The sequence below is a fragment of the Pinus tabuliformis genome, chromosome 3_2 (genome assembly GCF_031772625.1).
Source record: "Pinus tabuliformis cultivar Carrire ecotype Pingquan chromosome 3_2, CPIR1, whole genome shotgun sequence".
NCBI classification, from domain to species: Eukaryota; Viridiplantae; Streptophyta; class Pinopsida; order Pinales; family Pinaceae; genus Pinus; species Pinus tabuliformis.
In genome coordinates this window covers 422,600,161-422,619,511 of record NC_142302.1, presented here as the reverse complement: position 1 = coordinate 422,619,511, position 19,351 = coordinate 422,600,161, and the positions used below count along the sequence as shown (strand labels likewise).

The 19,351-nt window shown below is 35.6% G+C and overlaps 2 pseudogenes; both read left to right on the top strand.

Moving 5' to 3' along the window:
- Nucleotides 1-296: 296 nt before the first annotated feature.
- On the top strand, nt 297-3,335 carry LOC149181155 (kinesin-like protein KIN-12G; annotated as a pseudogene).
- Nucleotides 3,336-3,605: 270 nt separating this feature from the next.
- On the top strand, nt 3,606-5,757 carry LOC149181154 (uncharacterized; annotated as a pseudogene).
- Nucleotides 5,758-19,351: the final 13,594 nt, after the last annotated feature.

The window sequence follows — 19,351 nt, the reverse complement described above, 5'->3', positions numbered from 1 at the left end:
TGCTTTCCAACCCCTGATCACTTATGTGAGTGGACTTTTTATAGTTGATTGAAGGAATTTATGCCATAAATGGTGATAATGAATGCCCTCCCAAATTTAGGATTTAGTTCCATGGAGGAAGGGATAAAGTGATTAATGTTCCTTAACTCCCTTCCTCATCCAATATCGAGCCCAAAGGAGTGGATAGCCTTACAAAACTTCTAGAGGCATCCTATGGATAAGGATATTCCAAAACCCAATGCATATTTCGGTCAAATTGGCCCAGCGCAGGCCAAAGAGGGCTCAAGTACGCTGCAATGCACCCTAGCAGCGTACTAGGCTGCACTGCAGTGCACCCTGATAAAGACCTGTCTGCACTGATCTTCTTACAGGTAGTTTTTGGATGATTTTAGTCATGGAATCTCTTGGGAAGGAGGCATTCCTGATGGTTGACTTCATTAGGGCATGTAACAATTGAATTAGGGTTTGATGGGACCTAATAGTATTGATCTATAGGTTGGGATTGATGTGCCCAAAAGGATCTATAACACTACTCCATAAAATCTTGTTTCCAATCTAATAACATAACTTTTAGAACATGGAATAATGGAAATATAAGAGAGACATGGATTGCATCAAGTGTTTTGGCTACAAATTTTTTAATCATTAACATATTGAAGAGTTAAGATAATAAACTTGAGCAGTAGTAAATATCAACAACATTTACCTTTGGAATATCAGGTACATCCATTAAAATGTTTGTAAAGATTGTGTAAAACTTCGTCAAAGACTCCTACAGGGAGTGACCAACAAGAAAGTTGCAACAAATAATATGAACCGTACTAGTGGCCGCTCGCATAGTGTGTTTACTTGTATGATTTAAAGCAAGTGGTAGAGTTAGTCGGTTACTCATCATAGATTTGGATGCCTAAATTTAGTTGATCCGGAAGGTTCAGAGAGACAAAAGAGTTCAGTTCATAAAGCTGAGCACTTGAAAGAGGCCTCAAACATCAACAAATCACTCTCAAATCTTAGGATCTTAATCATGAATTTTGTAGATATTTCCAATGGGAAAGAACAACATGTACCATATCATGACTCCAAACTTACATTTCTTCTCTAGGATTCTCTTGGTGGAAACTCTAAAACTACTATCATTGCCAATGCCAGCCCTTCTAGTTGTTGTATAATGAAGACACTTCACACATTAAAATTTGCACAAGGAGCAAAGTTTACTCAGAATAATACATTTCTAAATGAAGATGCTACAAGAGATGTTATAACTTTGAAGATGCAAATTCAATAGTTGAAGGAAGAAGTTAGTCATATGTGTGGTCAGCTCAAAGGAGTGTCGCCCACTCAAGAAGATGACTATGGAAGCATGGCCCTGTTGAGCTCTCTAGGACCATATGCATGGGATATGAAAGCTCTAGCAAGCCCACTACTTGGTCATAAGAAGGCTCTTCATAAAAGAGATTTGGAATCTGCACTTGTAGGAGCCCTGAAAAGAGAGGAATCTTTAGAAACATCAATGAAGGAAATGGCTATTGAAAATGAACAACTAAAAATTTTTGTCAAACAACGCGAGGAAGATGCACAATGTGGAAAGATGATGCTCTATTTTCAAGAAGACAAAATTAAGAGACTGGAGGTAGTTTCTTCTAACAAGATGTCTATGGAAGCACACCTTTTAGAAGAGAAGAATGTGTTAATGGAGGAGCTACAAATTCTAAGGAACTGTCTCGATCATAATCCTAAGGTGATGAGGTTTGCAATGGAAAATATAAGGTTGATGGAAAAACTAAGAAGGTACCAAGAATCTTATGAGGGTGGAGAGCTGTAGAAAATATCAGAGCAGATAGTGGTATTATGAGACTAGTTTCTCGAAGCTTATGCATGAGCAAGACCCGAACCTTGTAAACCAAAAGGAATCATCAGAAGTAGAGATTTATGCCATTAGTGAGTTGAATGAAATGCTTCACTCACAAGTTGATCTATATCGCAGGGAAGGATAAGCTCTTCATAATAACTTGTGCTTCTTCCTAGAAGCCAAAGAAAATTTGGAAAGGCGTGTTGATGATTTGATGATCCATTTTGATAAGATGAAGCTTTTAGATGTTGATGGAGTAGTACAGTTGAACTTTGCAATGCATGCTCCAGAGTTGAAAGAGGAGACATCATTTAGAGATGGTTTATCAGTGGAAAGGGAGCTTAAATATTTAGTTGAAGAAATTAGTGCATCCAGTCAACATGAAGGAAAAGCTCAAGGAACTGCCATTTTTTTGGCTAGGGAAGTTGATGATTTACGCAAAAAAATAAAGGATTCAGTCGATAATGAAAGATTGATTATCATGTATGAGAAATCCATGCAAGAACTGGATGAAATAAGGAAAGTTGAGGAAGATGCATGTGAAATGAATGAAAAATCCCAAGAACTGGTTCATTTTTTCAGGAATCAAGTTGAGGAACTTGAGAAAGAAATTAAAGAAAGGAATCATAAATTTTTAAGCAAGGGAGACATGTATGCAAAGGATGATTGCCCAAATATCTTGCCATATGGAACAAGCACTATAAATGCTAAAGTATAACATATAGTTCTTCATCTTCGAAAGAGATTGCAAAAATTCTAGTAAAATTGTAGGATACATCAGAAGAGAATGAAAGATTGCTTGAGCTATATGAAAAAGCAATGCGAGAAAGAGATGATGCAAGAAGAATGTGGTGGAATTCTGGAGGTAAGAGAATTTGTGGAGAGCATGTGCCAGACATGGAAGATGGAATGGGGGTAAATGCAGGAGGTCGTGAAACCTTAATTCAAGGCATGAAGAAGAAATTCAAGACAATGTTGAAACTACATTATTGTAGGAACATGCTAGTATCAACGGGGATGTAAAAGAAAATTGGAGGTGATCGATATGAGAATGGAGGTTGAGGAGTGTCAAATGAAATTAAAGGAGATAACTAAAGAGAATGAAATATTAATTGACATGTATGAGAAGGAAATGCAAGAAAAGGATGGCATTAGGAAACTATGGCAAGACATTGTACAAAATAAGGCTTCCACTGAATTAAATGCAACTATAAGGGGCATTATAGAATCTCAAGAATTGAGAAATGAGACTGAACAACTAGAAATGGGGATTGTGCCTGAAAAGGATTCCAATGAACTGAGGATAGAGTTGGAAGATGGTAAAAGATATCTGAAATTTGGCATGAAAGATGATGGACATCAAGAGGAGACAAGGGGAGCACTAGGAGCACCGAATAATGGAAATATGCCACAAACAGAATTTGTGTTTGCATCCTCTAATGTTAAATCAGAGAATCCAAAGAAGAACTTAGAATTGTGGCAATAGGAAATGATTGATGAGATTCAAAATCTTCAGACAAAACTTAGGAGGATGTCTCAAGAGAATGGAAAATTAGTTAAGATGCATGAGAAAGCTATATTTGAGAGAAATGTATTAGTGAATTTGTCATGGTAGGTAGCAGATGCTCTAAAGCATGCTGATAATATAGATCTTTTGAAAGGAGATAGATGCCATAACATTTCCATAATTCTTCATATTATATTAGCAAGCCCCGTTTGTTCTCTTGTCACAAAATAAACTGAAGGTCTTGAGGAAATGAAGAAACAAGGAGAAGAAAAGGACATTCAGATTTTTGAAAGTCATCATGGTATATTTTTTACCCACAAGGGAGGTGCAGTGGGTGTTCAAGAGCAGTCTGACTTTGGGAAAAACATGGATGACAATTTAGACTCTGATAGAATCTTTAGCTTGTTGACAAAAGAGGCAGATGAACTCCAATTGAAAATGAAGGAAATGGCAGATGAATATGAGAAACTACTAGTAATGTATGAGGAAATTGCAAATGATAATGATAAGATGAGGAAAATATTACAGAAAACTAGTCAAGAACTGGAAAATTCCACACAAGAGAGGACACTTTTCTCCAGGGAGATAGAGGATCTCAAGTCCAAGCTAAAGAACCTGATAGACAGTAATGAAGATATGGTCAAGGGGAATGAGAAATTTGTTCAACAAGTGGATGCATTAAACATAAGAAAGGACTCATCAAATAATGTTGATGCTCATTTTGCAATAAACCAATCTGATGAACTTCAATCATTGACAACTGAAAATGAGTTAGGCATAGATGTGGGGAACTCAAGGAAAGCAACCACAGTGGTAGTTTCTATAGAAAATATAGGGAAGTTTGATGCACTTGTTCCTAACTTGCATGCATGGATTGGAGAGAAGCTTAAAGCCTTGAAAGAATATGAACATTAGGTGCAAAAATTGTTTGAAGAGATGGATGTCAAGCTTGGAAAATGTGGATTATCAATGGATAACCTTGACATTCTTAGAAAGAAGTTTGAAATTGATCTAGATTTAATTTAGGGGGAGGTCACAAAAATTGTCTTTACCATTGTAGTAAATGAGAAAAATCTTCAGGCTATGCAATTAGAGCATGAATGTCTAAAAATGAGACTTCAAGAATATGAACACAATAAAGAAGATTTAGGCCATCTCTCAAGTGATGAAAGATACAAATGGGCTGAAAATGGTTCTAAACTACCGAGGGACAAAGATCTAATTGTCAATCAGGAGAAAATGCTTCAACAGGAAATAACTTTGGCAAGATCCAAGTTGGATTTTGCACAAGAGAGGATAACAAAGATTACTCGAGTAGTTGACAGCTTGGGCTTGATAGAGATATCTCACAATGAGATGGAGATTTTTAGAAAGGAATTAGAGTCTCTGAAACAAGAAATTGCTCATAAAAAACAGGATATTGACACAATGCAAAAGTGTGCCAATCAAATGCAGGCAATAAATTTCCCAATATATCACAAATTTAGTGCTCTTGATAGATTGTTGTCTGACTTTTATACATATAAAGAGTAGTAGAAATCTCAGGAATCAAGGGAAAATGAAAAAGTAGAAACATTTGGATATCTTGTGAGGGAAAAGATGGAGGAAATGTCTCTTCTGCAAGCTGATAAGAAGGCACTAGAAACTGCGTTAAAGCAAACTATGGAGATTGAGGCAATTACACAAGCTGAGGTATGTGATTTGATAGAGAAGGTTTAACTTGCTGAGCAACAGAGAATTGATGCTGAGAAGACAGTGGTAGTTCAGTTAGAAAAGCAGGTTGTTTCATCACCAGATTTAAGATCATCTTCAGAACAAGTTTCTACACATTTTGGCAAGGTTGCATCCTTGTTGAAAGGTGAAGAAGAAATAAATAAGCTTTTTACTGCCTTGAAAAAATCCTTAGATCAAGTAAAGGATCACAGAGAAAATATTAAGAAGCTGGAGGCACATTTGAAGCTAACAAAATCTTCAATTCAACAGTTGGAGTCTCAGATAGAGGCAGGCTCTGATGCTTTAAAGGAAGTAGAGCTTTCCTTACAGTGGATTCTCAATGAAAAACAAATTCTAATTGATTCCCATGAAGAAGCAAGTTGAGAAATGGATTCTTTGATATTAGAGCTTCAATATTTTGAGTTTGAAGTTAAAAGCAAAGAGGAAGAATTGAAGAGTAATAGGGAGGGTCTTCAAGATCTAATTAGTAGACTAGATGAATTGGAAGGAAGAAATATCTGTGATGAGAAAATGAAAGAACAGATTGAACCTGATCACTGCTCTTTCACTCAACTAGTTCTAAGCAAGCTAAAGGATATTCATGCATTCGTTTGGGAAGCAGACACTTCATTGGGCTCTCTACAAGTTGCACAAAATGAAGCATCCAGGGAACTTGATACGTAAATGATGGACATAATGAATGTTTGGTGTAACAAAATAATATTAATTATTAATTTTTCCTTTGATTGAAATCCCTTCCCTACTGCTTATGATCATGCTCCTATTGCATGCATACTTTAGAAGTCAATGAATATAATAAATCAGAACAAAGGATTATATTGGAAAGAGAATTTCAAGTGTATAAGTTGAAAAGGGGCTGAAAATTTTCAAGACATGCACAAACTTGACCCCTCTATTTTCCATGATATCAATTCCTTCTCTTAGGACCTTAATATTTGGTCAAAGTGGTAATGCACATCAAAGAACCAGTCCATGATTCTACTGAGTACTTATGCTCCTCTGAGGCATGGTCGATTGGTATTTCAAGCAATGATTTAAATGAAATTGGGAGTTTGTGGAGCTAAGGCTTCCCCACATCTCTATTACATAGTGTATTGTGTAGCTTGGATCAATCATTTTCCATATTCTATAGTATATATTTCTTTTGACAGAACTCTCCAGAGTGTGTTACTAATGTCCTATGTTTAAGATGCATCGAATCTCATAGAAAATGTGTATATATAGAATCACTAAATCCATAATTTGTGGTATAAAGTCTTGTGTATTCTTGTTATTACTCTCATGGAGACAATTTAGAACACATAATATTTCAAAATCAAAGCTTTTTTTATGCTTAAAAAAAAATTGTAGGAAAGACGAGAAAGGAAATACTCACACAAAGTTTATGGAAATTAAGGAATAGAAGTTCGTTAAAATTAGAATTAATGTCTACCTTTATAAACTCCATTGTATCCCCTGCACAACTATTAGAAATTAACATAATATTTGTCTATTGTGCAACAAAAAAGGTTGTGTGCCTTCCACTATCCACACACAAAGGATTTTGTTGGGGGATTCGAACCACAAAGCAGTCTAACTCAAAACATATTGCAGGGAACTCACAAACCTAGAAGAGAATATTGCAGGTGTCACCATGGAAACTAGAATGGACATGAAGAACAGAGTTGTATACCTCGATCTGACAATGCTACCATGAGTTTTTAAATATGTCGAGGTTGAGGCAGATTCGAACCTTAAACACATGGACTTATCAATCCAAGACATCTTGATCCAAGACATATTGATCCAAGACAGGACACTCCATGTCACAAGGTAAATTCCACATGGTTCGAATCAACTCGAAATGGAAAATCTACTGCAGCCCTCATGGATTTCTTCAAGATTTCCTCCCGCAATATTATCAGTAAAAACAAATGCCCACTATTCCTGTTACATCAATCCCCCATTACCCTACATATTCCACCCCTCTTGATTACACTTCAAATGCCTGCATATCCATCATGGGATCTAGTCTAAACATCGGTTCATCTGATGACCTTCCTATGCCAACCATGACCAACTAGTTAAAAGTTGCTTGCCGGCAATTTAATTTTTAATTTGTTTTAGGTTATTTGGATTTTCAATAACTAATCCATTTTATATTTAAGGATTAAAAATATTTAATCAATTAAAAATCATTTTACTTTAAGTTTTCAAATTAAAAGTATTTTTAATATTTATCAAGAAAATGAAAGTGGAACTTGAATGGAATATGTTGCCAATATTATTTATAACCCATGCATGTGAAGGATATTGCCAATTTTTTGTAGTGTTCATTTTAACTTAATAAAATAAAAAATGATTAACCTCGTAGGAGCACAAGAGGCCATGATTATTTGACATCAATGATGAGAAATGTTATTATAATATGCCAAAGGAGATCAAGTAATATGCAAACAAATCAAAAGGTTAGGCCTCCTTACTCACCTACAATGTTGTGATCCTCCTATAAAATATAACAAAGGTATTCACATCTACACACATACATATAACAAAAGGAAATGAGAAAAATGAGGGGAAATATAGATCTAACTAGGATATAAAAGATTTCTTTGGTAATTTCTATAAGGATATCTCACACCTCAAAGATATAAAGTATGAACCTCAACACTCAAATAAGCATGTGAGTGCAACATGCCATAGTAGGCTTGAATATAATCCTTTTGTTGCTTACAGGATTTGCCAAGATAATGAAACTCATTGTTATAGGTTGGGCATATATGAAAACCATCATAGAGTGTTCGACTATGATAGACCATCAAATGTTTGTGTCGTGTGGGAAATACATCAACGAAATGAATGATTGGCGCATAGGGTCCCTCTTGTGTATCCATTCATTGACAAAATCTACTTCCTCGATGGGATATAAGTGAAAACTCATAGTTTCAAAGGCAGGAATAATGGTGTCAGAGGTAATATTGTTTCCATAAATAAGAGAACCAAATATAAGCTCATGAACACCACCAATATCTATTGGAGGTGCTACAATGAATGCAATAATGAATACAAAATATGTGCTCAATAGGATATGGATCATTAGGATGTTCAACCAACCAATGTAAAGATGGCTTTTAATGCTAGTGATCTCGTCACATAAAAGAACTTCTAAATTTGCGCTTCGGAATACCCCCAAGATTCAATAAGTAATAAAAAATGAGAGGATTTGTTGCTAAGGTGATTGGTTCCATATCAAAAATCATTGTGTTTAGCTCGAACAATTTAATAAATCTATAGTGATCTCCTTTCACATGCTTAAATTGTAGTGCCCCAAGACATCTATTTTTCACCATGTATGAAAATTCAAGTAAAACCATATATAACATAAATAGAGCATATAGTATACTATCCTATCAATATCTACTAGAACAAAAATTATCAAAACATGCCAAAAATGACCCAGTGGGTATCAAATTATCATTGTGAAAGAGAAAAGTAATAGAAACATATATTTCCAATGAAAGTAAGTGTTTGTAAGACTTCAAACAAAACTAAGGTAGGGATGTTAACATACCAAGATTCTAAGAATTCCTAAACCATTTTCACATTAGATTGGCTAGCCTTACATTGATGAAAATAACCCCTGATTCTCTTGTTATTTCCTTTTCAAGTTATCATCTTTTCCTAATTCCATAAGGGCCATACACCAATATATTTTGGCGGACTGAGGAGCTTTCACTGCCCAAACAAATTAGGCCACTGTAACGGAAGAATAACCAACTCATAAAGTTCATATTTAACCTATTCTAAGCCTCCATTGGATTCAACAGGTACACCAATATCATCTATATTTATAACATCACAAGCTATCACAACATGTAAGAGAAAGGAATCACAATCCGAAAAACACAGTTATAACAATCAAACTAGAATAACAACTTGGACATGGTGATTAGAAAAATACCATATGTGTAAAAACATTGGGATGTGTAGAAAAACAAATATTGATAAGTGTACATGGAGATAAGAAATATTCACAACTAACGTGCAGAAGAAATTAAAAATGATATATTTATTTTAAAATTTTCATAGTTATTAAAGAATAAATAAGGTATAAATTTATTTACAGGTGGTGTTGTTGTCGTTGTATTTTTTTTTTGTAATGTTAAATTAGGTGTTAATATAATATTTGAGGAAGATGGTTTGTTTTACTATTCTCCATAATGTATTCTTCTCCTTGCATGTATTCTTTGTAATATATTTGACTCGGTCGTAAGCCTTTGAATTTAATTCCTTGTGAATGTGATCAAAGGATATAACTTTGAAGGTTCTAATCAACTCCATAATTGTAATCATCTATTTATCAAATAAAGAATTATTTAAGGAAATATAAAATTTCAACCAATTTATAACAAACTTTGAATCCCTTATCACTTGTAAGTTCAGATTGTTGAAGTGAGACGATTAAAATTACTAACATAAATGACTAATTTGTATTATTGTAGTACTTTTTAAGTAGTGAGACTTTTGTTCCTAAAATAAATTAGCCATTCACATTAGTCATTTTTAGTTGCATTACTTATTATCTATTAGTATATTTTGACCCGACACTAAATTAATCGTTTATGTTAGTCATTTTTAGTTCATTCACTTAAGATTGCTCATTTTTTGTAGTATTTCACTTGGAAATGTTGTGGTGACTAAATGTCTTAGTCACAAGGTCACTAGTTTCATCAATTTCTAGTAATGCCTAGATTCTGAAATCCATTCAGCAGTTTCAAAGCTCTAAAACTGAAATAAACATCCCAACATACCATGGCATTCGCAAAAAGGCTATGCTGGCTGAAATACATCGTCATAACCTAGCAAAACCATGCCACCAATAGCAAGAGAACGACAACCCAACATGCAAACCCATGCATTTCCAAACCCTCTAGGAAATCACACTTGTAAGCATTCCTGCTAAAGCTGCTTGACCTTGGCTTGCTTTCCCTTTACTTTTCTCCAAACTATAGTGCTCCAAGAAAAATATAAGTGACCAAGACTAAGAGAGAGAAAGAGAGAGAGAATAATGAGAGAGCTCCAAACTTTCCCTAACCAAGAGCTTACGCTGACCAAACTTGAGCTAAGAGCTTAACACTAAGCAACTTGCCAACTCATCGTTAGAAGCATTTTTGTTAATGAGGCCTATAATTTCTTCATTTTCCATTATTTTCCTTCAATTTCCTCCTCACATGCAACCTATGGCATTTTACCTTCGTTTTCCCGTATTTTCCTCTATTTTCATAAATAAATGTGCCAAAAATGCATATTTTCCTTTTAATGTCTTTTCCTTAGCCTTTGCCAATTTCCTTTGCCAAAACACACATCCAGGGATGCCAACTAGGATATATTTTCCCAACATTCAATGTCGAATACATGTCCCTCACCGGTGGTATTATTTTTCCTTTATTTACATTTGTTACATGAAATTTTCACCAGTGTTGTTACAGAACCCTCCCTCTTGGGGAACACCATCCTCGGTGTTAAACCACACCATGACCTCAATAAAACCAATGAAAGAAAAAAATACTACCCATGCATCTTTATAACTTAGCTCATTGCAGTATTTACAATGAAATACCGGCTCAAAAGAAAAACATCATGACAACATCACAACTTACTGCATATTGGAGCTTTATAACAAAACTCATTATGGTATTTACAATAACCACATATACACATATGCACATTTGCTAAACCAACAAATAAAAGTATATGATGCATGTATCAATCAATAAGGGAGACTAGAGGCTCAAGCCTCTACACTTAAAGTAATACTAGGATTTTCCTCCTTCCAACGAAGTCCATAATCCACTATCACTATCAAAGTATCATCCAATGTCTAGTGCTACCATTCTTCACCACTTGTCCTCTCAGTAAACAATTACTGGCTCATTGTTCCAGGGCACACTCTCAATGTGCATCTAATTCCATTTGGTAATTATAATTACGAAAACCAATATATCTACGACCTTCCATTCTCTGTGACACAGTCCCTTGGGAAATCTGGTCACCCCCTACCGTGCAGTCACTCATCTTCCAAGTTCATTAGAATCCCCTAACTCGGGCGATCCATGACTTCGAAAAGCTTCCTTGGATCGAAAGATACAAAACCAAGGCATATACCTACCTCAAATCCATCATATCGGTCATAGCATGCTCATGGAAATCAATGGACACTGTTGGGTACCAATGTCCCATAATGGCCATGCTCTTGAAGTGCTCTACCAGCATACTATTGAATGTTCCAATTTCTTTTGTTGTCATTGTCAATTCTTGGAGTCGACTTAAACCACCCAATCGGGCTTGTTCATGCATTTCTATTCCAAGCACATAATTTACATTAGATACAAATAAATTGAAATAACCTTAAATCATACCTCATTGGTAGTTCGTCAATAAGGTACACTTGCAATCATGTGTAGTTCCTATCACAACAAGTCAAACTAGCATCTTTGACCAAATCGTCATGTATAAACATATCATATCAGGTTAGCTCAAAACATAACCATCAAAATCATAAATCACATGTAACCATCATAAACCAAAATCATAGATCACATGTAATCATCGTAGACCATAATCATAAATCACATGCATAATAAAACTAGAGTAAAATAGTGATACTTATCCATTAATTAATCATTATCTTCCACCTTTGTCCTTATTCCTTACATACCTCGAATTAGTTTCTAGACTCGGCAAACACCCAATGCCTTCTCCTCCACCATGTGTACATACACATAGTACCACATGTACACAACAAAACATGTATGACATGCACATAACACCACATGTACACCAGTGTCATATGTATAACATGTACAAAGTACCACCTACACACCACACCACCTGCACAATGTGTGCACAACATCACATGTACACGACACCACCTGCACAACATGTACACAACACCATATATACACTGAACCATCTATACAACGTGTACATGATACCACATGTACATAGCACCACATGCATGACATGTGTAAGAAACCACATTTACATAGCATGACATGTACACAACACCACATGTACAACATGTACACAGCACCACATTCTCACAACACCACTTATACAATCATTCACACAACACCATATGTACATAGCGCCATATGTACAGTATGCATAGAAAAATATATTTATGTAGCATTGCATATCCAACATGTACATGGAATCATCTATACATAGCACTGCATATCCACCATGTGTACAGTACCATATGCACACAACACCGCATATCCATCATGTACATAGCATCATCTATACCGAGCACTGAATATGCAATATTCGCACAATACTATCTGTATTTTCATGTACATAGCATTGCATTAACAACAAGTACACATGCTATGTATACACAACACCTCATGTGTACAGTAACATAGATGCAACATGTACAACATATACAACATATGCACAATAGTAGTACCTCACATCCAAAGAACATTGTCTCTACAAAGAAACCTTTGCTCCCAGTGTCTTATCTATGCTTGTCCCAACATATCACAAGCCACACTACTTTCATTTTAGTCATGTATCCTTCCACATGATATTGACCTCGTATATTTGTTGTGACTACACTTCCCACTTGGTTCCTCATGAACCACGAATCTCCTCATTCCATTCATCTGCATAATAAATCACTCCTCCAATAGAACAATTGTTAACAACCCTGTCAAACAATGACACCATACATACATACATACATACATATATAATAATTACCATAAAATAATCATCACCTTGTCAGGCACCAACATACATACATACATGCATACATATATAAACATGAGCATAATCATGATCATGACATAATTACCAGATAACATAAGGTCTAGGTTAAGAGAACGTCCTTAATCCATGTACAACATGTACAATAGTGAAAACAATCATTACCAATGTAGCCAAGGAATCCAGCGCCTCAGATCCATTTAATTTACCTTTTTTAGTTACCTTTCACATGTTTCTACTATCACCACCCATTTACCACTATGTACTAACAAGTCCAACTGACTGTCATGGTCTTACCTTCCATTACGCTTACTCACACACATAGCTTCATCTAAGTCTTACCTTACCTATTGGGTACCATACGACTCTCCTCGAGTTCCACTAACTTTGCATCTCTTTCCCAACCAATTCCCAAGACTCAACACATAAAAGGAAACCCATGAAACAAACAAGAAGAAGATCATGAAAGCTCGTAACAAAAATATGTCACCATAGAAAAGTGGCATAGATGTACACTAGACACAAAAAAAAATCGCAAATCAAGTGCAATAATTGCAAAAGACAAAAAGAACAAGACTAATAACAGACACCATCACACTGTCATAGACACATAAATGTGAGTTCATAAATAAACATATCAATACATGAGTTACCTTATCTTCTCATGCCAAGCTTGTTGCCTTGCAATTGAACACATCCACACCATCTCTCAAGGGGCTCCAATTTTCTTGACAAATCCACCTGCAACTAGAGACTAGCTAATATACCTGTCAAGTACATGTTGATGAGTCTAGCACATATCCATATAATTTCAACAAAATCAAGGTTAAGAAGACTCTCGGTATGCAAAGCACTCATTTTTTTGGAATTAGGGTTCCAAACCTAGCCAAATAAATTCTTGACCAATTCCTTTCTTTTACATTTTTCCTTGTTACAATTGAGGCTTACTATGTGTTATCACTGAATTGTTAGTTATATAAACACATCAACTATTACCTTGTCATGCTAATAACAAGCATGTTTCCTGTAACTTCTCACACATGCCAACCACATGTTCCACATATCAAGACAATCATATCTATCAATTTGAAATCAACCTTTACCAGGACTAACAATCATGTCATAATCCATAGTCAACTCATAGCCATCAATCATAATACATAATGCTACAACTATCACCTATCATACTTAAGTACATGTCAACTATCTCAACTCATATGTATTAGCACAGTCATCTTTGAAAGAAGATCATTTGAGCACATACTCATGTTATGAAATTCATCAAACATTCAACCAGATTGCAACATACCATGTTAAATAAATCAACTAGATGACATAATAAAATATTCAAGAACCAAATATACAACATAAGAAAACTCTTACCTTATTGTGTCTCAGGGGAGGCTATCTCATCTGAAAAATCAATCTAGTTAGCATGATATAACTTCACAATATATCAACTTAAACATAAATAAGATCATGATGTCCAGAATAGTCACTAGGTAACATGTTCATATCATAACTCATACACAATTATCATTCACACATATGCCAAGTCAATCTAGATTAGTACAACACCATATCACAAATATGTTGGCTCATACCTAATATTGTAACCATAACCACCTACATAGGCAAATCCAATTACAACATCAATATCTCAATGAAATAACCTTAATCATCAAGTTTATAGCATATAAAAATAAGTTAACCTATAAGATACTTCATCAACAACATATAACATAATCATTAGGTTATCTAATATAAAACAATAGTATCAATGCATACAACTAGAGGTTACTATCATTCTTGACTATTTGAGACATGTGCATATAACTATCCCAATCAACTACAATCTATCATGATTGTAATAATAACATCAAAAGACATGTAGAGAACCCTAATGCATTTAAACCTAATGCATATAATAATCATTTACTTACATACCTACATGTCAGACATATAATACATGTATGGCGATCTTCTCTTATCCCGATGTCCAATGTCGCAACCTCATTATGATGTTTTGCATCTACTGCTCTATCTCAACCAACATATTAGCATCATAACATACCAATATCACTCTGATGACCTAAATTGCATACCATGACTTGACAAGCCATGTTTGGCCTACTATTCATGTATAACTATAACCAAGATGATAGATGCATAACAACTGCATATAGACATATACCACTTGAGTACAAAGCCATATACACATCATTCTAACAAGATTCCAGCCATTAATGCATAACCATATCAACCAAGCAAACCATGTCCTCTCCATGACGACGACCAATACTCCGTTGTACACATTGCCTCATGCAACTATCAACCTACATAAGCAATTCCTAATCAACTACACATACGCATAACTGCATGTAGTCGAGCATAAGCGATCAATTCTTGTAATAAACCTACAAGAAGGATGCATGTAATCAAATAACCAAGACTGCAACCCAACATACAAGGATGTAATCAAGTTGCATATAATCATGCTGCGTATAAGATGCATATATTGAAGTAACCATTCATATACGTTTGACGTTACATTCCACAAAATCACATCAATTTCATCATGATAACCTTACTACAACCATGATCAAAATGATGCAATGCAACAAGCACATGGAACACAAGTCTAAGAGACACACATGCAACTAACATGCATGCATGACCAACAAACACCACCCATCCAGTCTAAAGGGTGAACGATGCTCTAATACTAATCTATAACACCCCCTCCCAGGTCTACCCAAAAGTAACCATGCCAACTAGGGTAGACATGAGGAGAGATGGTACTACAATCATATTTGACCTCATGTTTCACCTTAAGGAAGTGGAATCGATGGAACATCACATACAGTCATTCAAAATTATTGACAAAACCCTTAGGAGACAAGTCACCCACTCAAACAACCTATTCCTGGGTCTCGCTATTATTCTGCATCTCTTAGGCCATAGTAGCTCTCATGCTATGGGAAAGGGAGTGACCAGAAACCCAAACTCGCTCTCACAGGCCTACTTGCCAGTGACTGTGAACCAAAATTTCTAGTTCTGTGCCAGCAACCCCATGATTTAGGCCACTTTTCTACCCTAGACTCCTGGCCTTTTCCTAGAACTTGTTGTGACTTCTAGAATTCATTAAAAACATAATAAAAATGTTGATCAATCAAAAATCACCCTCAGGACTAGGCCGTAGTATCCCCAACTAGGACTTACATTCTCTCAAACCCTTGTCATCAATGCAACCTACAAGTCGACGATGCAAGACATAGGATAAACGACTGAAACAACTTATGAAACATAACCAACGGGGTCACCTCCTTCTCCATTGAACTACTGCATCATCAATTACGTATTGCATCCATCAATTTAATAGTTACAAGTAAATATATGGAATAACCATGACATAAAACAATCATTCAACCATGCTTATAATCAACATAAAACCATATAACTATATGAGATATGACAACCATTAAATCCATATATAAGTCAATGCAAAAGTAAGAGAACTTATATTTTATTAATCGTAGGAAAATCCGGTCATGTTCATGACTTCCACGTACCACCCGACCATAGACATGGCTAAACCAAATCTCTCTTTCAGCCAGTCACCCACGTGCCATATTCCAAGCATGAATGTGGTATCTGATAGAACAACCAATCCAAGAAAAATCAAGGGAATTCAGAGGTTAAAACACCTCCACCATCATCATACCATGATCACACCAAAACCGGTGCTCTGATCATAAGCAAACTGATCTTGGAATTCCATCCTGAATCCATCACTATCCTTGAGGAACTTTCCATCTCCTTATCTCTTGGGATTTACCACAATCCAAACTGGATCACTAGGCCCTAAACTGAGATCTGTCTCTTAACATTTACCACAATCTAAACCTGGATCACTAGGCCCTAAACCGAGACTTCTCCCTCAGGCTTTACTTTGTATCCCTCCAAAACCTGTCAAGGGATTCCTAGGCCTTTGTGAATGAACCTTCAGACCACCTCTGCCCCAAATTTTGAAATCGATCGGACAATTCCAAAGATCTAAAACCAAAATAAACATCCCAACATACCATGGCATCTGGAAAAATTCTAGGCTATGATGAAATCCACTATCATAACCTGGCAAAACCATGCCACCGGCATCAAGTTAACCATATACCAACACGTAAAGCCATACATGTACAAACTAACTAAGAAACCATAATTGCAAAAGTTTACCTACATGTATTCCCACTGAAGATACATGATCCTCCTTTCCTTTCCTTGATCCTTGCTTTTTTTTCCTTTCCTCTGCTTGTTTTCCCTTTCCTTTGTTCCAAACTAGAGTGCTCCAAGAAAAATCTAAGTGACCAAGAGTGAGAGAGAGAGATAGAATAATGAGTGAGCTCCAAACTTTCCCTGACCAAGAGCTTACATTGTCCAAACTTGAGCCAAGAGCTTAACACTGAACAATCTGCCAATTGATCCTCGGAAGCCTTATTATTAATGAGACCTCTAATTTCTTAATTTTCCATCATTTTCCTTCAATTTCCTCCTCGCATACTAACTATGACCTTTTACCTTCATTTTCCCCTACTTTCCTTTATTTTAATAAGTAAATGTGTCAAATATTCCTTTTTTCCTTTTAGTGCGTTTGCCTTAGCCTTTCCCAATTTCCTTAGCCAAAACACACATCCAGTGATGCCCACTAGGATATATTTCCCAACATTTAGCTTGGAATACATGTCCCTTATCTAAGGTCTTATTTTTCGTTTATTTACTTTTGTTACATGAAATTTTCACTAGGGTTGTTGCAATCATGATTATTTTGATCTAATGATTATATATATGCATATATCTATGTATCTATGTCATTGTCTAATAGGATTGTTAGGAATCAACCTAATGGAGGAATGATTAGTTCTGCAGGTGAATAACATGAAAAAGGTTCTGGTCTTATGGGGAATAAACTGGGAAGAGTAACCTCAACATATTTATGAGGTCAATATCATGTGGATATGAATTGATACTATATGGTTGTACTATGCCTAAATTTATGTTATGGACAAGTAATGCTGACGGATAGATCAGTGAATGAAAGTAATGTGATCAATGGCATGGTGGAACATGCATGAATAGTGGAAAGACACTAGAAGCAAGGTTGTGTGGTGGAGTCAGTGTGTTTTCTATGGATGCGCAATACTACTATTTTGTATATGTTGTACATGTTTCACCTGTGATTTTGTGTGTAGCCGATGTTGTGTATATAGGGTTTTGGGTACATGTGATTTATGCAAATCTATGTATACTAGATGGTATTGTGTAGATATGATGTGGTGTGCCTGTTGTATATATATTGTTATGTCTATATTGCATATGGAGTGCTAGGTATGGATGGTTCTATGTACATGTTGGATATGCGGTGATGAGTACATATTGTACTGTGTGCATGATGGAGACGCAATGTTGTGTGCATATGGTGTTGTACATATGTTAGATATGAAATGTTGTGTACATATGGTGCTATGTACATGTTGTGTATGCAGTTCTTTGTACATATGGTGTCATGTGTATGTTGTACTTGTGTTTCTATGTACATATGGTGTTGGGTGCATGATTGTACATGTGTTGTCATGTATATGTTGTACATATGCTGCTATGTGCAAGTGGTGTTGTGTACATGTCGTGAATGTGACATTGTATACATGCGGTGTTGTGTACATGTCCTACATGTTGTACTATGTACATGTGGTACTGTGTACACATTGTATAGGTGGTGTTGTGTACATGTGGTGATGTGTACACATTGTGCAGGTGGTTCCTTGTACAAGTGATATTGTGCACATGTTGTGCAGGTTGTGTTGTGTACAAGTGGTATTGTGTACATGTTGTACATATGGTATTGGTGTACATGTGGTATTGTGCACATGTGGTATTGTGCACATGTCATAAATACTATGTTGCATGCATGTAGTACTACGTATGTGCATTGTGTAGTCATGGTATCATGACATGTGTATTTGCTATGTTGTACTATGTGTACGTATATGTGTTGTGTTGTTCATAAGGTGTAGGTGTATGTATTTTGTTGCAATGTACATGGAATGTAAGAGTATGTATTGTGTTTTGTTGAACACTTGGTGTAGGTGTATGTGTTGTATGTTAGGTGTAGGTGAATGTATTACATGGCGTTGTATGTTGTGTGTGGTTATATATGTGTGATTCACACTGTGTGTATGAGTACATGGTTGAGGAGAAGGCACTAGTCTCTTTCGGGTGTGGTAACCGATACGGTGTGTGTACAAAAGAACAAAGGTGGAAGTAAGGACCGACGAAGGATAAGTATTAGTATTTTATTTTAGCTTTATTATACATATGGAATATGATCTTGATTTATGATGCTTATGTATCATCCATGCTTCTAGTTCATGATGATTTCATGTGATTCATGATCTTGATTTATGATGGTTTTGTTTTGAGCTAACATAATGTGATATTCTTTTACATGATGATTT